This window comes from Melanerpes formicivorus, unplaced genomic scaffold, assembly GCF_026170545.1.
Source record: "Melanerpes formicivorus ecotype bairdi unplaced genomic scaffold, bMelFor1.0.p_v2 SCAF_4, whole genome shotgun sequence".
In the NCBI taxonomy this organism is placed as follows: Eukaryota; Metazoa; Chordata; class Aves; order Piciformes; family Picidae; genus Melanerpes; species Melanerpes formicivorus.
In genome coordinates this window covers 23,067,612-23,093,087 of record NW_027142356.1, presented here as the reverse complement: position 1 = coordinate 23,093,087, position 25,476 = coordinate 23,067,612, and the positions used below count along the sequence as shown (strand labels likewise).

General features: G+C 39.3%; 1 protein-coding gene across 2 annotated transcripts in view; it reads right to left on the bottom strand.

Annotated features, from left to right (window-relative positions):
* FBXW7 (F-box and WD repeat domain containing 7) overlaps positions 1-25,476 on the bottom strand; it is a 181,735-nt gene that overhangs the window by 114,234 nt on the left and 42,025 nt on the right. The gene's annotated exons all lie outside the window — the stretch shown is intronic.

The following is a 25,476-nucleotide window of genomic DNA, read 5'->3' as shown; positions in this document are numbered from 1 at the left end:
CTGGATGCATTCCTGTGCAGACTATCCAAGTGCTCCTGCTTTGCCAGGTGGGCTGGACTCAGTGATCACTGGAGGTCCCTTCCAAACTCTAATGTACTGTGATAACTGTGACTACTTAGCAAAGGCTAGAAATGTACAAGTCATCCCAACCCGTACTGATACAGAATTCACCTAAAAAAACAAAAAGATCAAGACTCTTCTGATGGTGCAACAACAGACTACGGAGTCCTTTGGACAATTTAGAGGTGGAATTTGCTCCTCCTGTTGTAATATAGGGTTGTTGTCGCGGATCAGCATTTGTTGTTGTATAGGTGTCTGACCACCCTGAGCACAGCTTCCAGGACAAGATGTAAGCAGGCAAAGACATTTATTACGTTTTACAGCAAAGTTATATACTCTATCAGAAGGCATACGTGTGACATCTTAATTGGTTACTTTCTACTGGCACACACAAAATTAAGGCATACAATAGGCAAAAAAACCAAAACAATATTTTAACACATCCAACCAAATTCTGCCCAATTTCTTCGCCTCAGTCACAAGATGTTTACATTCTTTTCCTAGTCAGAGGCCAAACATAACCTTCTCTAATTCGAGCAAAGGCAAATCTTCCCCATAGCCTTCCAAAGCTATCCAAAATCAGCCCTTCTCCTACATCCTCTGCAAAGGTAAGTAAATGAGCTTTGTGCATTTGTAGCAGTTGCGATACCTTTCCAAACTGTCCCAAAATACCACAGCACTAAGCACTATGTTCCATTTTCTACATGTGCCTGTCTCCCAAACCTGACCACCTATATTCCATATAACAGAAGTTCTCACAAAAGTCAAGTTTACATCATCATCAACAGTGCTGCATACGAGGATCTTTCCAGTTGCCCTAAACAACTGCTGAGCATAGTTTTATGCAGATCAACATCTTCCATCCACAGGAAGGGAGCCCAAGGACAAATAAGGATGACATTTCTGGTCTTGCTTTCTAGTAACAAACTTCAGTTAAGCTATGCTGAGGTGTTATTGTGTCATGGAAAACACAGAATTTAAGCTATAGGTACCAACAAAAGGAACTGGAAATAACTATGAAGTCCAAACCAAACATTCAGTAACACTTATTTTAAGCGAAGAGAACACGACTGCTATGCTTTCTTAACAACTATCAAGATGACAGGGATTTTTATCTTACGGGCAAGAAGCAACCACTGAATGCTGAAATGAGAAAATTCCAAATGGAATTAACTGTCAGGATAAATGTTCACTGTAACAGCTTACTAGGATCATAGTAAAATCATCAACACTAAGTCTTACATTAGAAATGTGCTCCATCTTTGCTCAACAGGAAGATTTAACAAATGCAGAGCATGCAGCACTTGCACAGCTATGAAGGCACTGTTAGCTGATTGCCTCCCCCAGGAAAATACACACAAACAAGAGCTGCTTGTTGTCACCTCTCTGCTCCCACAATGACATACAGGCAAAACGTTATCCAACTGCTGATTAACACCGGCCTAGGTCCAGTTCAGACTTATTTCACAACCATCAGGGTTAACACACATGTTACCACAGTATTACCAAAACAGCCTTAATATGCATTTTTCTTCAGCATCCACAACACTGCTGAACATGGCCCTGAGGCTGGGATGTATTTCCAGTGGGAAAACCTATAGACTTTGCAGCACAATACATTAAACCACCATGCTGTTACCTAGCACAGTGATGCTTTGCAAAGCTAAATCACAAATACCTTCCAAGCAGAGCGTCTCATTATTAATGCAAACTATTATGAAAGCAAAAAGCAAAATGCAAAACAACATTTGGCAGCAAGAATGCTGCCATTAGGATGCTTAGGTCTGAAAACCTCAAAGCAATTTATATAAGACCCAAGTGACTTCTCTGTTTCTTTCCTGTCAACTAATCATAAAAGTAATTTTGGATACATTTCCTCAGATTATGGGTTTTACTGATACTGAATTGCAATTTTACCAGATGGTAGGTGTCAGCTTCTGGCAAAAGAGTAGCACGATTTCTTGGACTCAATCTCCAACTCAAATGCTGCAGAAGTGCAACACAAACAGGCAGATACACACAACAGCAGTGACAGACACACACACAAATGTTCAATTTAGAACATAGAGCAGAAAAGACGGACCCAAAAAAGGTTATCTTCAACTGAAATGGGGTAACAGACCTTGAAAACAAATAGTAACTAATTCAGTTGAATTTAGTCTTCATTTAGCTACATTTAAGCAAGAGGGAGGCAGGAAAACAAACATCACATACTAAACTCTTCCCTACTTCAGAGCTGTTTGAGACAGACACCTCTAAGGTGGAATGATAACACAGACATAGAAATAGTATACTCTTTACCCTTAAAAGGGTAGTTAAAGTGGTTAAAGAGACAAAGACATCAGGACTGAAGCTGAGGAAACTGAGAAACACGAACAGTGACAATTATTTGAGAACATTTGTATTTAGATAATTTTTAAAAGTTTAAAATAAATGCTTCATTTTCAAACAGCTCTTACACTACACTCCTAATCACCAAGAATAATCAACTTCCTTTATTCTCCAGAAACTTGAAGGCAAAGAACAGTATTTTCAAGCCTCTTAATAATGACTAATGAAATAAATGAGAAACAATGCAGGTTATGCCATGAGACGGCAATCCCTTTATTTTGTTCTAATGCAGGCTTCTACATCAGACTAATAGTCTAGCAACTATTATGAGGTTATTGTGAAAATAAAGAATACCCTGATGAAGATTAAACAGTCATCTCTTAAAAAACACAAGCAAACAAAAAAAAGACCACACTACAACAAAACCCACTACTTCAAAATTCCTAGTCTTTCTACAGTAGTATTCTAAGCACACCGGGAGAGGACTGAGAAGCAAAAAAGGACAAAACTCCCAAATATTGCCAAGCCATCATCAACATTTTTACCTCAAGATTCATAATGGGCACTGCTTATTCTGGGCTACTGTCAAAAATTTCTGTTTTCTGCTTTTCAGTTGCCTATCCATTACAAAAAACCTGAAGTACAATTACATATAATATTAATCTGTTATGTAGTCCTAATTGGTAGGAAAAAATGAAGTAATTTATCAGTACTGTTAAAGCTGCTGGGAGTAAAAGGCTTTAATGTATTATGGACAAAGATATTTGTGCTTACTTCAGCAGAGTTACAAAATTAATTTCTGAGGTAAGAAAAAATGCAGCTGAGAATGGGGTTGGGGTAGAAAGCACGCATCATGCAAGCAACAGAAGATACTAACACTACTGTATTGCACCTTTTTGGTGGGGGGAAAAATACAGCTCAGCCCTATTCCTGAGTTTTCTCTAAAATAACAAGGAGTAATACATATTTTATTAAGAATGGCTATCTGTCCACAGTCCAAATTCATCTCTTGTGAGATGTTCAGTTGTGTACACTCCACCAGGTTCTGGGCAGTATCTACTGGGCAACATTGTCTCCATTGTGAACACCAAATTTTCAGTTAATTCCAAATCATACATTTTTTCCAGAGATAGTCAATGAACTCATTAAATGCCTTTACATTAATGTCTGATAAGCAGCCTTTGATCTGTACTTTCTTGCTCTTAATAAAAGCAAGAAATACAAAGTGAAACAGAATGGCAGCATTTTACCAGACTTGCTGAAATCTGTTAATATAGTGGTTCATCTGCATTTTCAGCATTCTCAGCAGTAGAAAGACATAAGTAAACAAGATCACATACTATTGGGACACACCAAAATAAATTGCCCTTGCCAGTGCCTCACTTAAAAGAAAGGGGGGGGGGAGAAAAAAAATCACAATCTCCACATGGTATTAAAAACAAACACAAATGCCTCCTTGTTAGCCTCACATCTTCAGAATGCTGGCTACCACACATTGGCTCCCAAGTGTTACATTCTCTGTGTCACAGGGAAGCTTCCCAGCAATAGATCTAAAATCTGACCTTGCAGAACAACAAGGCACTTGCTGACAAACAGCATGCAAGATTGCCAGATTTGAAGGAAGATGATAGCCCAACCTGTCTGGCCCTGGCCCAAAGAGACTCTTAAGCAGGCTCCACTGGAGAAATGGAAATGGTTGTAATTATCCTTATTGATTTCATGCCCTTAAAATGGCTCTCTGAGAATCTTATTTTGAAAATCAATTAAGCAGAAGGCTTCAGCAGTAGGGCATTTGCCTAACAATCTATGGAAACCTAAATTTGTTTGGCCACACTATTTCTGGAACTAGGAAAGTAGTATTTTGTACCTGAACAGCCAGAGGGTGAAAGTAGGTAAGAATTTAAGGTAGCCTACGATATTAATGGCAGGCAGGCATTCAAACTTTTTTTCAAGTCATAGAACTCTTTCTGTTGGAAAGGCCTCTATGATCATCAGTCCAACCATCAACCCAACACCACAATGACCATTAAACCATGTCCTGAGTGTCACGTCTACACATTTTTTCAGTATTTCCAGGGATGGTAAACTCCACCACCTCCCTGGGCAGTCAGTTCCAATGTCTGACCACTCTTTCAGTAAATAATTTTTTCCTTATATTCAATCCAAACCTCCCATGGCACAACTCAAGGCAATTTTGTTATCAACTCTAAATATTGTATGCTTCTGCTTTACAGCATTTTCCTACTACATCTATGACTAACATAGATGATGGTGCTGGCACTGGATTAAGAATGACTGATGTGAACTGTTGTAGACCTCACATGCTTCCAGCAAAGAGCAGGTACCAGTTAGGGTACCAATTACCACTGCAAAATAAACACCTACCCATAAACCTAAAGCTACACTATTCAATGAAATTCACATTTCATTGGTAGCACTACAGATCTTAACTTGACTGCTGTCCGAAGTGTCACCAAACTGCTGGCATGCCAGAGCTAGAACGCATGAAGACACTTTTCACATACCTCTGTGGAAAGGCCTGCAGGGCTAGGACAGTTTCTTTGCAACAGTAAACCCATCACACTGTGGCAGCTGCAAAGAAGCAGCAGACTCAATGTCATTGCCTTGATACACCTTTACTGGCAGGCCAAGCTAGGTTCCTGACTTTTCAACATTCCTGACTTTTCAAAGGTCTTGTTGGTGCAGATTCATGTAGGTGAAGAGCAATTACTGTCCTGCCCAGGCTGCAGCGCTAAACAGAATCAGCCTGTTGACCAAACACACATTGTACCACTCTGCTTCCACACCTGGTGTCTACCCTTGCTGCTACATCAGGTGGGGACTGCTTCAGAAAGTTCAGCTGCTATGTAACACAGCTGTCATGTGGATCTTGGAGACTAGCATGTTTCTGAAGCAGGTAGATGAAGGCCCTAGTAAAGTGCTTGTTGATGTTCAGAGGGAGAGACTTGCCAGATAACTGGCAACAAGTGGAAGCCCAAAGCAGCTGAGATGGTACTGTCTGTGAGACAAAATAATTTAACTCCTATGTGCCACAGGGACTCACAACACAGGAGAGAAAGGAGCCTGAAAAGTCAAGCCCTGCCAACAAAAGAAAACAGAACTCTGGCTGTACTGAAGAGGCAAGGCACATTTCTGGGTTGATTGATTGTTTTCAAATAAAGAAAAGTTGTTCAAGAAAACAGAGCCATTCTCACTGAAGCAGACCAAAAAGGCTTTTAAGCAAACTGTAATGCTCTGTCAGTAAAGAGCTCAATTTTTTAAAAAGGTTCAATCCTCCAACAAGGAACACAGAATACAATACAAATGATACTGGCAATATGAAGTTCAAGCAATCTATCATGACCTTCAGCTCTATCTTACTTTTTCTTTAAGCTACACATGGACTTTCATGTTCTCAAACACAAAGCTGATTAACAAATTATACCATGCTGTCCAAAGTTCAGAAATAACTTTTTTTGGTCATCAGGACATAGGAGTCAGCTATTTGCTCAACAGAAGCAATGTTTGTACCTAAATTACGTAATAGTCCAATGGTGTTTTTGGTACTTTCTAATGTATCCAGATTTCCATTTTTATCATCCTGACACCCAGGCATAATCATACAGCAAAGCTTAGACAACTTCTTTACAAATCTTCCAAAATCAAGTGTCACCTCTCCAAATATTTATAAAGGACAATTATTTCTTTCCTCAGTTTATAGATCTCCCAAGAACAGTAAGTTAGATCCCAGTTACCACCTTATAAGGAAATTCTGCTTTCACAGAGGAAATTACTTCATACCTTTCAGACAACAAATAAAACAGTGGCTGCTATTACCACTCTCAGTAGGTTACTTGCTGCATGTTACTAATCAGAAGTCCTTACTATGGTTTCATAAAACAAAGTACACTCACCATTCCTACTTTAGCTTATCCATAACAAACTAAATAGGATCACGTGGGGCAAAGCACCTTCACACAGTGTATTGTTTCTGGGTGAACAGTCTCTACAAATTAAAATAATGAAATCATAACTAATGGTAGGAAAGGCTTATTTAACTATGCTAGAGAGTATTGCTACATGAGAAAGTCTGTTTAACACACCCAAGAGTCATAAGTCTCTAGAAATGAATGAGAACTTTCATACTTTAATTTTTTTTTATTCCTATTTCTACCAGAAATAACTTAACCTCTTGGTTCTTTCCAAAGGCTAATAAAATTGGAACAGTAAAAGCAGAAGATATGTTAATCACTGGTGTTAACCTCCAAATCCTTGTACCAAGCTAACGCTCCAGGAGATAGCAGTTTAACTGGTAATCTAAAAAACCTTACTGTTCCAATTAGTGAGATTAACATGCATCTTCTTTTAAAGCTTTATACATCTTCCAGTTTTCACTTTTTAATTGAGACATCTGATACTGCTATTCTCAAAGGTACTGCACTTCATTTGGGATAATGGCACCAACAAGGTCCACAGATCTCCACTTTTTACTCTGATACTAGTGAGATCAAGTATTTGTTTCCAAGAGATCTCCTCTTCATGAATGAGCACTGTTGTGAAAAGCCCCCAGCTCTTTTAGATGTTTCTTGTATCTCATTCCAATGCATGAAATGACTACTTTGACACTGGGGGCATCAAATGTTTCAGGATCATGGCTGTACTCTGCAGTAGCTCCTGCACCAAATGTTGATTTTTCTGTTGAGGAATTGACTGTTTTAAAAGCATCGGTTAATGTAGGTTTTTTGTAATTTCTGGCCCAAAGTAATCTTTTACAGACTGAACAACTAAAGTCTTTCATCCCTTAATTTTTGAGTCTGTGTGCTGGGGATACAAGGTGTCATAGCATCTGGAAAAGGCTCACATTACAAGAGCAGTAGGACAGCAGGCTGGGCATCGCTAGATTTTTTTTTTCACTGGTGAAGGAACTGAGATGGGATGATGAATGCCCCACAACTTATACCTCAAAACCAAGTATGAGGCACCATCCATCAAGAACAAATGGTTGACTTGGTAGAAATCACGTCACCGACATCAAGAAAGCATGAGCTTACACAGAAATTCTCCTAGTTATGCAACAGAACTTGGTGACATCTCTTGGAAGAATAAAAGAAAGCTTCAGCAGATTTTCTAGCAGGACTTATTCAAATCAACTTGAAAAATCTGACAGCAGTTTTTTAACAGGCATTTTTAAAAGATCATTTAGCTTGTCTTTTCCCTTGTGTTGAAACTGAAGTATTAGCTGAACTTTTTACAGTCAGAGATATAAAAGGACTAAAACAAGCATCACAGGGAAATCCTAGCTCACTGAATTTAGACATACAACCGCAACAGAGCACCCATTGAAAACAAATTTAGAATAGGTAAGGACTAGCAGCTCCCAGAAAGCAAGCAGCCATCAAGCTCCTCAGCACACATACTCTGCTCAAGGATTTATTTTGCTTTCAAAGTAGACTTCCTGACACATTGAAATAAGCTATTCAAAGATACTTTCAGAAAGGAGCGTAGACAGACACGCATAGGGGTTTACTGAGGCATAGCTCAGCCTCCCACTCCCAGCCTGCTTATCACTGCATCCAACCAGATCTCCTGGCATATCCACGTACATAAGCATCACTAATCTCCTTCAGTCAGAATGAGCCAGGTTAACTCACAAGTTTAAATTCTCAGCTAATCAGATTCATTTTGCCTGAAATAGATTAGGAAGCACTCGCACGAGCAGTTCCACAAACAGATTAGAGACATAAACAATCTCCTTCAGCAGTGGGACAGGACAGGCAGCACATGGCTGCAACCTGTGATCAGCCCAGCCAAACCTGAACTGAATCTCCATTGTGACCCAGCAACCTCCACCTGGGAAACTAGTAAAAGCCCAGTTCAGATGCACCATCTGTTCTGTTTCACAGCTTTCCCATGTTGATAAGACTCAAAAAGTGAATCAAGGATGTCAACTGTAGTCTTACAAAGTAGCTGGCTGGCATCTACAGCTCAGAAATATTGAGTCATAATACACTTATCAGAAACCCTAAGAATGATGCAAGGGATACTTAGAGATGAACCAGTATCGATTCTCTTATTTCAGCAGAGAACAAGCTATAAAGGCAATTAAAATATTAATTATATTCCAGGAAATAAAAAAGTTTGTATTATTTTTGTTTGATAAATAAAATTAAAACAAAACCAAACCCTGAACAAACAAACAAAAAAGACAGAAACATACTAGTCAACTAGAATCCCCCAAGAGGTCCTCTCTCACTATCCTAATTCATGGGTTTTCTGCTTCTTTGGCAGTCACTTTCATAAGTGAGTATCCTAAAAAGCTCCTAGTGATACATAATTACAAGGAAGGGAACAAACAAAAAATCAAAACAGCCACAAAAAACAAACAAACAAACCACCAACAAAAGTCCATGCGTTTATCCACATGGCAAATTCACAGGATTGTGCTGAACCACACAGTGAACAACTGGGTGGGAGACCTGGGTGCTTTTGTACTTGGGACACCTCTCAATGAACTGAGCATAATGACTCTCCTACCCTTCCGTTTCGTGACTGTTTATCTTAAAAGAAAGCAAATCTGTGGGAGAGAGAGAAGTTAAGGTACTTCATGAAGATGAAATAAATTTAACATACTCAAAGGAATTCTCTGGCTACAAAATACAGTTCTATTGCTCATGCTGCTTTGACCAAATCCTCACCAATGAGCAGCAATAGGAAAATATCACATCGGAATGTAGAAACAGCAACAGACTGATATCCACAGGTGCTGTAATAAAGTAAAAGAAATACAACACAGGTCAATCTACAGCAACTAAATCTCTTCTGGTATCAGCAGTGCCATACACTATTTCAAAAGTGATCTGGAATCAACCATGCATTAACACAAAACCCTCACACTTGCAGATCATGCATTCATTTGTGTTCTAGGAAGGACTTGCTACTGTAATTTTACAAGATGTGATGAGAAATCCAAATTATTTGAATAGAAGGCTATTTGTTCTGAAAGGTATCTGCAGTTGGTTTTGCACATTCGTTTATTCATTTATGCAGTGACCACACATTTAGTGACTGCTTCAGCAGTAATGAAAGGCAGTAGGGATAGTGAAATATGGTAACAAAATGACCTGTAAAAGCTCCACTCTATCTTTTTTTTTTTGGGGGGGGGGAAGGGGGAATCTGAGGGGGAAGAAAGAATGCCACATCTTTCTGAAGTGTTAACATAGCCTACAAAAGGCTCTGGGAAATCAGTCTATCCCCACTTGCTCACATATTACATTTACCATTTCCACTATACAACATGCCATGGCTGAAATGCTCAGTACTGCTTTGAAGCCTCAGGGCATTTCTGAAAAGTCTGCTCAAGTCCTTAGGATCTGCAGTAGAACAACCACAGTTTCTTAATATGCACCTATCATATTCATAAATTACCAGTAAGCTTCATACCCAGTACATAAACACAAAACTCAAACACAGAGCAAATTCTTTCTCCAAGTACAGGTCTGATGAAGTCCAACTAGGATCTCCCACTGTCAGCACCTTATCAGAATGAGTAAGTGGGTATTGTACAGCAAAGTCCATCATTTATACTGTCTAAACAACAGTATTTTCTCAGCAGAATTCTCAAATCTCAGATAAGTAAAAATCAAGATACGCAATTAGCTGCTTGCAATAGGATCACTATGCTGTTCAAGTCCCTCCACTGCTGTATATGGAAATTAGAAGTATTAATACAGAAGAGCAGGACTTGAGATCACAGAAAAAGGTGTTTTGAAAAGAAACTGGAAGGTAAAGTTAGGAGCTGTGTTACGACAGTGAATATTCTAGGTTGATGCAGACGTAAAATAGAAATGAAGTACACATAAAGAGATAGCAATGAAAGAAAAATGAATACTAAAACAAAACTATACAATGTAAGGTCTCAGACAAATTACAGATCGTTTGTTACTAAAGAGAATCAGATCTGTTCAGTGCCTGTAGCCAAGAAAGTGCATTATTGATCTACTGTATTATGCAAGGCTTGGAAAAAGACAACGCCTCAAGAGTAAGTGTTCCAGCATATCAATTTTTATATTTAGTAACAGCTGAAACAAGCAGAAATGGACATTTCATAACATTAGTACTTGACTGTTTATTTTATGCTACAAGATAAATTGGCTTTGCACACCCAGAAGAGGAGCACTGTCACGAAGGCCAAGAACTCAATTCCTTAATTTAATAATACTTAAAGCTTCTCTAACAATGGATATGGAGTCCAAGCAGCACTGTCCCTGCAGCACGTTATGGACACTGGTAGGTAGGAAAAGACTTCCATAATGGCAACTAACAATTAAGATGTTAAACCAGTCAGGCAGTAACATCCACCAACTATACCAATTAATGTCTAAAGTAGCTGCAGTCATCATCTCACTGAAGTCCTTTTATTTGATATATGCAACATATGCTTGTATAAAATCCTGAAATAAAGGTTGTTAAACCATGACCCAAGTAAAGCAGTGGAAGTCTACTCACCTTTGCATGGGACTCTCAGCAAGAGCGAAGTTACTGAGAGCTGGTTTGACAGATCTACAACAGAATCTAATGACAGCTACTGGCCAAGTACATAAGCTAAACCAATACAAACAACAGGCCCTCACATTGTGACTACTAGAGATAAAAATTTTACCCTGGGACAGCAATTTACTTTACAGAATTAAAAGATAGGAAACACCAAGCTAATGTCCTTTCAAATTCTGCCTGAGAAAACGTGAAAACTGTACAACAATCTGCAAGAAAATGAAATCATATGTTCTGTTTGTGTTAGATTTTGCCTGACACTAGAAGCTGTTTGCCAGTCATCAGTATCATCATTAATATAAAACAACTAAAGAGAAGCCATATATTCATATATTAGCAGTACTTGACTGTATTTGCAGTTGTAGTAAATTTTACTGTAGAGAATAGTGGAGTTACAGTTCTAGAAATATCAATCTTGCTACTGTGATAGATGGCCTGTCAAGAAGCCTAAATGTAGCAGTAGTACCTGCCTTCCTCAGCACCAACTGCCCCTCTGAGAACTTGGTTTTTCAAAACTAAAAGCATAACTGCATTCAAACAGTGTGAGTAAAATCTGTTGTGATTAAAAGTGGCCAAATAACGTGTAAAAATACCAATGTGTCCTTAATGTTACCTCCTCTAAAAACATGCCAACTGCAACTGGAAGTGAAGTTTGACACCATCTGTCACCTAATTATGCCTTATATAATACATGTCATCAGGATATTTACTACAGCAATTGCTCTGCAAGCCATGCCACAAGATTTAACTATTCAACTACCTACATTTTCCTGCTCATGGAACCAATCACAAACACCTGTAAAGCTACATATTCTACTACGAAGCTTCTTCAGATGCAATGGCTAAAATGCATTTATAAAAGTTATGCAGCCAATGAACTGCCATCACCTGGACATTTCTCAGATATTCCCAGAGCAAGGTACTTGTATGCTGTATTTTCTATAGTTCCAAACCAGAATTTTAGTTCTAAAATTCAAAGATCAACTACACATGTTGGAAGAGCATCCACTTTATTCTGCATGTGAAGATCTAGCACATGTAGGAGATTTTATAAGTGTCCTTCTTACATCAGCAGACAAGAAAGGACATTAAGAGTTCCTAAGTTACAAGAAGCTGATGCATCTGCCTTTTAGCACTTCTGCAATCTACCATTCCACAAACGCCCACTGTGTGTACTAACACAAACTGGAACAGCCTCATCTACTGACAGGTAGAGAAATCAAATACTATGCCCACTTGCTGCTACTGGCACACTCAGTACATCAAATGATAGCTGAAGTGCTTGGTATTTAAGACTTCGTTCTGAAAAATTCAGCATGTTTTATCCAAAATTTGGATGGATCTATAACACAAAGTTTACACCAATTTAAAAGCAGGCAAAATCCCTGATAATGTCCTGATTACTCTTTGCAGAGGCTCTGCACTCCCTTAGCTCTCCTCTTCCCCAGTGTTACAGTCCACTTTGTTTCATTTTCCCTGTATTTGTCGGGTCTAAAAAATATCACCTTTCTCTGTTCAAGAAAAGAGGAAACTTAGCCACTCATAACAAAGCTGAGGCTAAGTAATACCTGTTAGCAAATGCCAGACTACCCTGCTGTGTATTGGCTGACGAGGGTCTTTCCATAAAAGCACTCACCCTGCTAAATGGAACACAATGCCTGCTCTAAGCTATAGATTCCTCTTAGTCTTAATTGCTATCTCCTCCCTTTACCCACATGCAATGCAACAACTGAGGTCCAAGATTTGGCTTGGTATGTTAGAGAAAGCATAGTGACTGCCATAAAATGAGCTTATGTCTCTAATATATCGATACACCTTCTGTATCTTCACTCAGAACAGCATTCACAGCTCTTGTTTGTAAGGTAGTAGTGGAGCATCATTTTCCTTGGGGATTTTTTGTAGATGTTACGGGATCCCAAAAGATCAGAAATATTTCAAAATCCAAGTAATTTTTGCTACTTTTTTTGGCCACTGACCACTGTAACAGCTCAGAACCATTAATTGTAGTTTCAAACAAGAAACACTTCTTTGCCTACCTTTTTCCACAGACAGAAGGGTGCTATTTTATTTTTTATTTCTAACAGTAAAGGTCTGCAAGGCAAAATATAGAAGTACTGGGGGGGAGGAGGGGAAACACAATCCGCACAAAAAACCACCACACAGAACTCAACAACATGAAACATGTAAGCAACTACCATTATAGAATGCCAGGCCCTACAGGCAGCCTGATCTACTTGGAGCTGTCCCCGCTCACTGCAGCAGGGTTGGACAAGATGACCTTTCAGGGTCCCTTCCAACCCAATGCAATCTGTGAATTTTTGTATACCAAAAGGACTGATGTTATATATTGCAAAAAAGAGCCTTGAGGAAGTATTAACTTGAGACTCAAAAATCCATTATGCTTTTCATAAAGAAAGATTTCTTTTCTGTAATTTTTTCCAAAGTGCTAGGTATGGTCACCAAATGGCTACAAACTTCTCACTCTGGGAAGGACTACTCCACATTTCTGTAAGAATCAAACTGCAGAGCTTTTTGTCTCTTCAGACTGACAACTATACTTACATGCAGTACTGGGTTTTTCCCCAGAAGTCTATGGGTTTAGAAGCTCTACAAAGATGAAGTACCACAAAAACATGTCAACTGCTCATTCCGGTGAAGTAAAAAGTGCCAGCTGTACAAAAGGTTATTCAAGATACATAAAATACTTTTAAAATAACCTACATAAAGGCATCAGTGCTCCCATCTGATCATAAACAAATTTAAGGGAGAGACTAATAATGTGTATGTACACAGAAGCAAGATAAAAAAAGTCTTGGCTACAAAAATGGAACAAGAGAACAGTTTAAACCAACAATACTTGTGAAACATAAGTGGTCGTTAACTACCAGTTGTTACAGCTTTCTTGAGCCAAACATCAAAAACTGACACCAAGTCAACTGCAGTTAGATTCACAGAGATATTTAAAACCAATAAACAAATAAAATTGAGCCTCAAATGGGCATGAGAAACAGGCAGAATCCATCAACATTACACACCTGAATTAGGTTAAGCAGCTCGCCAATTCATGTTTTGTTTCAAATTCAGCTGGCACACAACAAATTCTGATGCCCTGCACTGGCTTAGCAACATGATTTGCACACTTTAAGATCCTGAATTGCCCACAATATGCAATGTATCTAAGTAGTAAAAAGAATTAGTGACTAATCTTTCATCATTAAATTACCACTCAGAATTAAAGGCTGTTATAGCTTTTAGAGAAATTAATTACAGAACTGCTTTTCCAGCTCCTCTACTACTACCCCTCAGTCCATGTTGTCTAGATATTCCCTTTCTTCCTTAATTTATTCCACCTAACCAAAACCTGCTCAAGAAAAATACTTTCTTGTCACTCTATACATTTTGAGAAATGGCTATGGCTGTGGGTGGAAGACTGATGGATAATGCTTTAGTATACAGTCCATTATGACATGTTCAGGAAGTCTCTTCAACTCTACATCCTGAACTGCAAGTATTGGCCTAGTCACTTGAGAGGAAGGAAAGGTGTAATCTACATCCTCTGGGCAGACAGTGCAAACTGACTATTATTGACAGCTATGCATTCGGGAGGCAGGACAGTGGGAAGCGGAAAGCAAACAATTTAAGTGACCAAGGAAGCAGAGCCAAAAAGATTTGGGATGGGTTGGGGGAGGGGGGGCGGGAATAAAGTCACAGCTGCACTAGATGGCACACAGTCCCCAACTGCTGGGAACTAGGCTATGCATCCAGTTAAGAAGTGGCACAAAAGCAACTGAAGTAATAAGGGCCACCTTTCTGTAAAGAAGAGGCTACAAAGCAGACACTTTAAATAAGTACTGAAAAAGATAGGAAACCAATTTGATTTTTATCCCTGCTCCAGATGTGAGAATTTAGGTGAGTTACTATCTTCCTTGCATTTTATTCACCAGCTGGGTGAAGTGGGAACCATAGTTTTAAGGTACTTGGAACATTCATACAAATGTTTTGCCACCTTTCAGTCACTTCAAAATGAACTTTTCTGTTTTCCCAACAAAGCAAATACTATGAAGAGAAAATGTGATCTAGTTACAAAACCAGTGGAATAGAGAATCACAACATCAACTAGGTTAGAAGAGACCTCCAGATCATCAAGTCCAACCAGTCACCCAACCCTATCTAATCAACTGGACCATAGCACTTAAGTGCCTCATCCAGTCTTGTCTTAAACACCACCAGGGATATTGACCCTACCACCTCCCTGGGCAGCCCATTGCAATGGCCAACCACTCTCTCTGTGAAGAACTTTTTTCTAAGATCCAGCCTAAGCTTCCCCTCACACAGCTTGAGACTGTGTTCTCTTGTTCTGGTGCTGGTTGCCCAGGAGAAGAGACCAACCCCCACCTGGCTACAACCTCCCTTCAGGTAGTTGTAGATATCAATAAGGTCCTCCCTGAGTCTCCTCTTCTCCAGGTTAAGCAACCCCAGCTCCCTCAGCCACTCCTCATAGGGCTTATGCTCCAAACCCCTCACCAACTTTGTTGCGCTTCTCTGGACACGTTCCAGCAACTCAACATCTTTCCTGAACTGAGGGGCCCAGAACTGGACACAGAACTCAAGGTGTGGCCTAACCAGTGCTGAGTACAGGGATAGAATGACTTCCCTGCTCCTGCTGGCCACACTATTCCTGATAGTCCAGATCATCAACAAAGATATTGAACAGGATGTGGCTCAACACCGATCCCTGGGAGACACCACTAGTGACTGGCTGCCAGCTGGACGTGGCACCATTCACCACCACTCTCTGGGCTCAGCCCTCCAGCCAGTTCCTAACCCAGCTCAGAGGGCTGCTGTCCAAGCCACGGGCTGACAGCTTGGCCAGGAGTTTGCTATGGAAGATGGTGTCAAAGGCTTTGCTGAAGTCCACGTAGACTACATCCACAGCGTTCCCTGAATCCACCTGGCAGGTCACCTGGTCATAGAAGCAGATCAGGTTGGTCAGGCAGGATCCGCCCTTTGTAAATCCATGCTGGCTGGGCCTGATCCCTTGGCCATCCTGCCAGTATGCTGTAATTGCAAGTCTGAGAAGACTTGGTTTCCATGCTCAGATTTGCCAGGGGCCTGAAAAGGGACCTTCAGTCTCCTCACTTTCAGTGTCTGACTCCCCACCTATAAAGTGAGGTTTATTACATACACATCCCTGTAAAAAGGGCTTTGAAAAGGTTAAAGGTAAATAAGTGATCAGGGACATCACTGCCTTGTCAGTCTAATTTCTCACTGCATGTGGATTACAGAGTCTCACAGATGTATTTTTGCCCTCAGGGCCTGTTTGACTTGATCACAGACTGAAAATAAGGTGTATTTAGTGACGTATTTTTCCACCCTCATTCATTTATAGTTTCCAGTGTATATTTTATTATACATATTTGCTAGGGTGCACAATGCTATGGGGCATGTACATACATTCCAGTTAGTGGCTTTATCTTAATAACAAACATAAGGTGAAAGTGATTTTATCTCCCTTCTGCAGACAGGCCTACACAGACTCCAGTAAGGGCAGCTACACTGAACTTAACTGTGATACCAGGTTACTGTGAAATTCAGATTTGTATCTATAGCAGTGTTTGAGTTCAAAGCACAGCTATGCTACAACTCCGACTCTTCAAATTTTTTGAGCACTACACCTCCTCACTCTTCTTTACACTTATATCCATTGCCAGTTGCCTGTGCTGAATATACTTCCTTCTCCAAGCATTTTCCCCTATCAGGAAGGCCCGATCAGCAGGCAAACACCTGGCCCTGAAGGAAGAAAAAACAACCTTAAAAAAATACAACCAACCAACCACAGCAAAAAATAATTTTTTTTTTTTTTTTAAATAAGGTTTTTATGTCAGGCCTAGATGAGAAATTAAGAAATACACATTATCAGTGCAAAAGAGATTTAAAACAGCATTTCTCTCTCGTCTGTACAGCATTCCCACAAGACAACACATCAATAACAAATTGTCAGGGTATCAGCTAGGAGGGAAAGCTGTATTTTAGTCCTGCTGTTCCTGTGTAGTTTTTGAATTTTTGAGGGAGACCTGGAAACAACACAGAGAGCAGACTCTGACACTCGGGCATCTCTTTCCCAAAACTGAGGACAAAGTCTGGAAAATCTGCTTCCCTTCCTCCTCATTCCTCTTACACACCACAACAGATCTGGAATATGTCTCCATCCAAAACAATTCCCAGCAGTCTTCTAGAACAGCAAGGGATGTATACTTACACCCTTGCAGGATGAATAAAAAACTGAACCTGACCCTGAGTGCTTTCACCAGAAGGTAAGCACTATTATTAACAGCATTCTAGAAAACACCAGGCCTAATCATTTAGGCTTCCATCATTAGGGAGCAGCTCTGTCCTGATTATGAGCCAGCATAGATATCTAATGCAGAGCCATTTCCAGCAGCCTCAGTGTGCAATACCTAAACCACTCCTTCACAGTAGTAGCTTCATGATTCTAAAATAAGGAGAAAATACCCCTCAGCAAAGAAGAGCAAGAAGGAGCAACAAGAAGAGGAGAAAGGTTCAGCAACTGCTGTAGGTCTCTTACAGATGCCCAGAGAAATGGAGCAAGGAATTCTGATGCTTTCTAGATGCTGAATGACAGCATCTCAAGTAAGAAACAAACTCTTAAATAAGCATTTTAAGCAGTAGCTGCAGCATGTGTAAAAGAGAAGGTTATGACCTTTCATTAAGTCCGATTCATCTGAATAGTTTTTAATATAGTGAACTCTTACTGACTCACCCTGAAGGCTAAGATCTTGCTATGACTTACCTCAAAGCATTTTTTTTATTGTCAATATTAAGTTGCTGATAAAAAATGAAGGATTTAAAATGTAGTGCTGACACAACCTTAACTACAGAGTTCTGCAGTGTTATAGCTGTAATTAAAAAGACAGACTAGATCAAGCAAAAAGATTCACTGCAAAACCTATTTTAGTGGATCAATCCAATATCATCAGTGACAACTCAAAAGGGAAGATAAAGAAAAAATGAAGTTTTGTGTAGAATTAAGAAAAATTGTCTCTATTAATATAAAAATTTATCTTTTGAAACCAGTGGAGAACAAGTTGTTAGATTTACATGAAGCATAACATACCAGTATCGAGAGATGTTTATTTCTCCTTTTTTCTTGCACTACAGAATAACTGTAAAGATAGTTAAGGAAACAGCAAGCTAATAAAACTGGAATAAAAAGAGTGCTGGAGAAATGACTGAAAGCTTCAGAACAGAAGCTTTTAAAAAGTATTAGAAGAAAAACGAGTATTTGCAATTACTTCAACAGCAAGTTGATACAGCATCTAGCTTATGAGGATAAGAGATATTTTTTATCAACCGCAAGTGTTGCAAGAATCACCAGAATGGTTCATATTGCACCAGCTTTATTCTTGAGGTGCCTCTGAAAACCATCTACTATGACTTAAAGTCAAAAAACTCTCAGCTATGGCACAAAGTCCCAAACAGTAAAGTCTGGTACTTAGCAAAATGAAAACTCATTCAAAGGAACGGCAGTGGGTACAAAGTTTCTTGGAAGGCCTTTCAAACCAGTCAAGACAATCATACATTCATTTTTGCTCCAGTGATATTACTACTCAAGAATCTGAAGATACCTATTGCTGCACTGACATTTCACTCTCCATGGTTCATTGCTGTCTTAGGCAATTCAATGAATAAAACCCAACCCTTTGGTAGTGGAGAAGTGGGGGGGAGAGATATTAAGAATGTATACAAAAAGTTGGTTTGATTCAAATTAACAGTATTTTATTTGAACCCCAGAATCTGATAATCTTCTATATTATTAACAGAATTGTCTGTGTTGTAACACTTGCAATGCTGTTTTTAAGACAGTGATTGTAGTCAAATCAAGACATGTGATATCAGTCTGTTGGGATGAAGAAAACTTCTACCATTCTGGTAAACTGTTCCAATTAGGATTTTTGGGAAATGTCATTTATTTCTGAAATTGATTAGGGCTGTCTCCCCCCCCCGTAAATTCAACTTTAAGCAAGATGCAATGTTTTTGCCAACTCTTACATTGCTTCTGTTCTGATAATGACAATATTGATGGCAGTAATAGCATTTGACCACAAAATGTTACTGTTTAGTGGGTTGTTGTCATCATTCTTCCCCTCCTGCCAACAGCAAGAAATTGTGCTGCTGTTTTAATAAAAAAGTAAAAAGGAGAAACAACAATAGCTTGACAAAGATCAAGGAAAATTGAAATAGTAATAGAGAAAGGAATCTTAAAGAGGTAATAGATGATGACACAATGAATGCTGGATTACAGCTTTGTGGTACAGAACAGTGAATCAACAGAATGAGCAGTTACAATTTAGCTCTGAATACTGCCACAGCTGAACCTCAAACTTTGGGTTACAGCATAGGTCCAATCCTGTGCTATCCTATGCAGATGGTCTGACTAGATAATCATCATAGTTCATCTGGAACTAAAACAAAAAAAACTATTTGCCCTTTCTCCCCCGCTCAGTTCCTCAGTGTAGTCTGCTGCTTCCCACACACCGAAGGCTTCTTCCCTTTTAATCCTGCACCCTCGTCACCATCTCCTCATTTGAAAAACATCCAAGGACGGTTCTCTGCCTCCCAATTACTCAGAAGAAAAAGTCTGTTGCTATTTAACCTTAATTTAATTCCCTGGGGCATTCACAATCCATTTTACCCTTCCCACCCTTCTGATTACAGCAAGGCATCTTTCCTGAATGTGTAACATCATGACCCTCCAGTCTCTCCCCAGTAAGACTTGCTGCAAGACTTTCACTGTTAAGCTGCTGGCAGACAGAACAGCCCACCTATGCTGAGAACAGGTCTGAAACAAATTAAAAACCAACCCATGAACCAACATTAATTCAGAAAAATCATAGGCCACTAAACTCTGGAATTCAGTCCTCTCTCTTCTGTTAACTTCTAATTAATGCCAATTAGTCCTGGCAGTGAGGTGGAGTCCCTGATGACTGAAGAAGGGATACATTATACCCATTTTAAAAAGGGCAGAAAGGAGGACCATGGTAACTACCAACCTGTCAATCTCACCTCTGTGCCTGGGAAGATGATGGAACAGATTCTCCTAGAAAGTCTGATAAGGCACATGGAGGACAGGAAGGTGATTAAACACAGCCAGCATGGCTTCACTAAGGGCAAATCCTGCCGGCCAATCTAGTGGCTTTCTACAACAGAGCAACTACATCAGTGGACAAGGGATGACCTACAGATGTGATATATCTGGACTTCTGCAAGGCCTTTGACACAGTCTCCCACAACATCCTACTCATCAAGACAGAGAAATAAAGTTTTAGTGGATGGACTATTCAATGGAAAAGGAATTGGCTGCATGGTTGCATCTAGAGAGCGGTGCTCAACAGCTTGAAATCAGATGGAGAGCAGTGCTAAGTGGTGCCCCTCAGGCATCTGTACTGGGACCTGTACTGTTTTAATACTTCTCTCAATTATACAGATAGGGCATCAACTGCACCATCAGCAAGTTTGCAGATGATACCAAGCTAAGCGGTGCTGTCGATAAGCCAGAGGAATGGAATGTCATCCAGAAGGACCTGAACAGGCTGGAGAGGTGGGCCTAGGTGAACTTCATGAGGTTCAGCAAGACCAAATGCAGGGTCCTACATTCGGGTCAGAACAACCCTCACTATCACTACAGTCTGGGGGAGGAGGTGATAGAAAGCAGCTCTGAGGAAAAGGACTTGTGGGTGCTGGTGGACAAGAAGATGGACACAAGTAAACAGTGTGAATTTGCAGCCCAGAAAGCCAATCACATGCTGGGCTGCATCAAAAGAAGTGCAGCCAGCAGATTGAGTGAGGTGATTCTGCCACTCCACTCTGATCTGGTAAAACCACACCTGGAGTACCACATCCAGCTCATTGCAGAGGGGTTGGACTAGATGACTTTTAGAGCCCCTTCCAACTTGGGTTATTCTGTGATAATCCCTTAATCCAGAAACTGGACATAACATAGGAAAATTGAAGTAGTTCCAAAAGAAATTTATCTGCTTGCTCAGCTGAAATACTTCATGCCATTGTTACAGGGCATGTTACTGGGTTTTGTCGTGCCATATGCAAATTATGGCAAGTAGTTATCTTCACAGGAAACAGATGTTAGGAACTTTAAAGCATCTGTATGACATTAACATTTTAAAGTTAAAATCCATTTACAAGAAGAATTAATCTTAATTTTACTAAAAGTCTTAAACTTTAGTAAAATTTAAAAGCATAACTGCTTTTTTTATTGGATATATCTAAATTCCTCTCTCAATTCTGCCAAAAGCTCTTGATTTTTTAATTTTTCATTCTTAGCAGAGATAAATTTAGCCATGTGGAAGTTAAGAGGTTCCTTTTAGACGCATTACGCCTCACATCTAAAATGCAAACTTTTGACCACAATAACCATTTGAGAGAATGAAGCCTGACATTCAGATGTCATGGTAAGTTTCTAATGACACAGTTTGGAAGGCAGCAGGAAACAAACAAGAAAACACAAATCTCAACTATAACTGGTGTGTAAGAACACACACTCTGCATGCTATCTCCAAAACCACGATTCAGCAGCTGCTCAAGATTCATACATACATAGACAATAAGAACAGTGGTTTATGCTAAGGTTTTCCACCCTCCAAATCCCTGCCTGTTTCTAGATTCTACCTCCTTATAACCTACTGCTTCTCCCCTTAGTATTCCATCTTTAGCTTTCCTCAGGTCTTCCTCCACTTTTGTGCAGGACTTGTTAAATTTTTTTGTTTCCTCTTCTCCACTACTGGTACTTTTCCAATTTGATATGAGGACTAAATATCTAAGAATACAGTCATCTACATTCTTAGAAAATTATCATATCAACAAATTTTAAAGTGCAAAATATGCCATGCATCTGTTTTCATAGTCACATTATTTAATTGTGACTTAATTCTAGTTGGGTTTAGATAAAGCCTTAAAACAATCTGCAATCACCAGTGAACTAGGATTTGCTCCAACTGCAATCATGAGAACTGGGGTTGGGGGCAAGCTATTTAATCCATCTGGTCAATTCCTCATTAACCAGGTACAGAGGCGCTCAACTGATCTGGAAGGTCACAGAGAATGAGAAAAACAGTTTAGAAGATCATTATCTTTTGTCTTTAGCCACAAAGGCATTAAAAAATAGCAAAGCACTCACTGCAGACTATGGGACAGTTTCACTCCACAGTTCTGCATTAGAAATAGACATTACTTATAGCCGATATACCAACCCTATTATATGACTTAAGATCACTAGAAACAACTTCCTGCCATAGCCATGCTGAAGTTCACTCTTTTCCTAGCCTCACTCCTTCTCATGTCAATTCAAACATCCCCACAACTGGCACAGCCAGCGAGCATCCCAGCTATCAGCCTGACCCCAGAACTGCTTCCCTACACAACCACTCTCTTCATGAAAACAAATGCTCCTCAGAGCTGCCCAAGTGAAAGTTAGGACACCACTAGTTCTGCCACACAAAGTCCATCTGGGGAGGCTGGTCAGCAGCTACTTCCACTGGAAACTGATGACACCATTACTATGTATGTCTTCCACATTCAACTCTTCATCAAGTGCTACCCATATCACTGCAATGCTAAGTCAGAAAGGAATGAAGATCAATGCTCCATTTCCAGAATACATACAGAAAATATTAGAACATATCAAAAAAGGACCAAAATGTTTTATAAGGGTCACCAAGTGACTTTTTCCACTTCATTTTTGCAATGAGATCAGCAAACAGAAATACAGGGTTTCTCCTACTAGTAACCAGCATGTACAATCCGCTAACATTTCCAGATCCCCTAGAAGCCAGTATGGTTATGCAAAACAGCACATGCACCAAAAAGCCTAATACTACCACAGTTCAGCAAAATTTTATTAGACTGGTTACAATTAAAGTCCTTTCAAGAAACATCATCTTGTCTGTATTTCTCTGGGAAACACCTCTAAGAGTTCTGTTAAAGAAAGTAAAAAGCAAATTAGCAGCATTGATTTTTATAAAATACAGTAGTCTCACAAGCCTCTTTTTTTTTTCCTTTATTTTCTTTCCTTTTTTTTTTTTTATTATTTAAATAAAAGAACATAGTTTGTTGAAAATCCCCTTTAGCTGACACTTTGGGAGACACTTCAAATATGCAACATTTTAAGTCTATAAAAACATCCCACTAAATGACACACACAATTAAACCAATTTTGGCAAGTGTTAAGGCCTAATTACCAAGGTTAATTTACAACAGTGAACATAATACTTAAGATAAAACTAGTTTCTTCATGACCTTAATAGAGGTTTTTGTTATAATGCTTAATGTTTCATGCACCCAAAGTTTTATACTCATGACAATTTCTTTAGAAAACAAATCCTTTTCAGGGCTTTTGCACCAGCTACCATACAACTATCTTCTGGCTAAATAACAGGATAGAAACTCAATTTAAACCTGGCAAAGTGCTGGCTTTTGTTAATTAGAGCATCACTGAGGCACCAAGCCCTACACTGACACACTGTACATAAAAAAACTGGCTACTCCACCTGCCCTGGACTTGGCTGTGCAGTAACAGCTGCAGGCCAACACTGGGGCCAGAGAGAGAGACTGCAGGCAGGACACTGGGGCAGGAGCACCTCAGACTGCATCTTCCCCAGAGTCACCAACACACCCTGGAAGCACTTTGACAAGTCTTCAGCTGAACTTTCAGATAGCTAAATCCAATTTCAACAATCTTGACACTACTATTCAGCTAGTTCTTTGACTCCTGCTTCAGTAGCACAGCTGTACTAGCATTTCAGTAACACTGACCACTCTTAACAGAATGGCCTTTTCCTCTTCCCTGCCCTAACTACAGTTTCATGGAACTGCACAGTTGCAGCACACTTTTGCATACAAAACACCACTATATTACCAAAAAGAGCCTATTTTCCATTTTCTCTGAAAAATGCACTTCTTCATACTATTTACATTTTCCTCTTGATCTTCAGAACATAATTCTTTAGCTCTTTATCACAGTCTTAGAACCTTCTCACAAATACTTTTATAAAACACAACATTGTGGTGGCAAAATTCCCACATAGCATAAACTAACCTTGAGATAGATGCATAAAAACAACTATTTAAGGTTATTTTTTCAGGCATATCAAGTCCTTTAATTGGAAGTGATGTTATTTACTGTCTTTCACGCTAACATCTGTTTGCTATTGCCTGTTATGGCAATTTTGAGTAAATAGTTGAAACACAGACAGTTGCCTCCCTACACACCTTTTTTGAAGTCAAACCACTGAACTCAATAATCACTAATCACCTTTGAACACCACTCTTTAGATTCAGAAAAACTGCTTGGGTTCATTCTGCTACTCCAACACAATGACCAGTTCTTTCAGACTGAAAACACGTATTGTATGCTGGAGAAACAGGAACTTGAAATTCCTTTTCCCATATATAAATTGGTGAGATAGAAACCTATTCCTGATGAGGCACTCATGCTAATTTCACAACACAAAAAAAAGCAACCAACACCACCCCAAAAAAAAATTCTCCAAACCAAAAAAACCCCAAACCAAACAGCTGAGATTAATCTGAGTGTCAAACACACCACATGAACAAATATGGAAATAATACATTTTCATTAAAAAAAGTATAATAAATTAAAAATTTTCCTTTACCTTCTCTGAGGTATATATAGAAAAAAATCTAAATCTCTTTATTTACATGAAAAGTTTCTTGTTCAGTGATTCTTATCAAGTGAGAACTGACTGCGAGATCTTAACTTTATAGTTTAATCATGATTAGGTTCAACAACTTCAAATCCAGCCACCCTGATCTATTACAGGCCCCTTAAATGACTGTATATATCACCACTTGAGAAATTGTTAAGTGTTTGATCTTGGATATTAGCTATTTAATAATCAGCATACTGAGGTCCTGAAGTGTCATCCTTCAAACGTCAGCATACTGAAGCTACCTTTTGACTTTCATACTTCAGGGTCCACGTGAGACTCTCTACTTCCTGATGCAATTTTTTACTTTCAGTTTTCATTCCAAAATAAGAACAACAACAATTAAAATCCATTTCTAACAACTCTAACCTTACCATGGCAGGGGAGTTAGAACTAGAGGACCTGTAAGGTCCCTTCCAACTCAAAGCATTCTGTAAGTTTTCCTTCTTATCTGATCTCGCACATATGAGTAAATAAGCATTCAAAAAGACATGCTTACTCTCACACAAGATTAAAAGTTTCAAAAAGTGCAAAGCATTGGGTAGAAACTATTAATAATCACTGTAACGTGTTCTGTGCTCATTACACTCTCCATTTAACCTGGAGATGACTGGTGTACTTAAAAAGCTCTATGAGTTTAGCAAAAAGTTTCATGTTCTCAGCCTACAACAGGTTGGTCCAAAAAGCCTCAATTAAGCTCCCCAATTTCATTCAGCGGATCAGAGCACCTAAAGTACTTTTTCCACAATAAAATCTACATTGTGAAATGGAACCT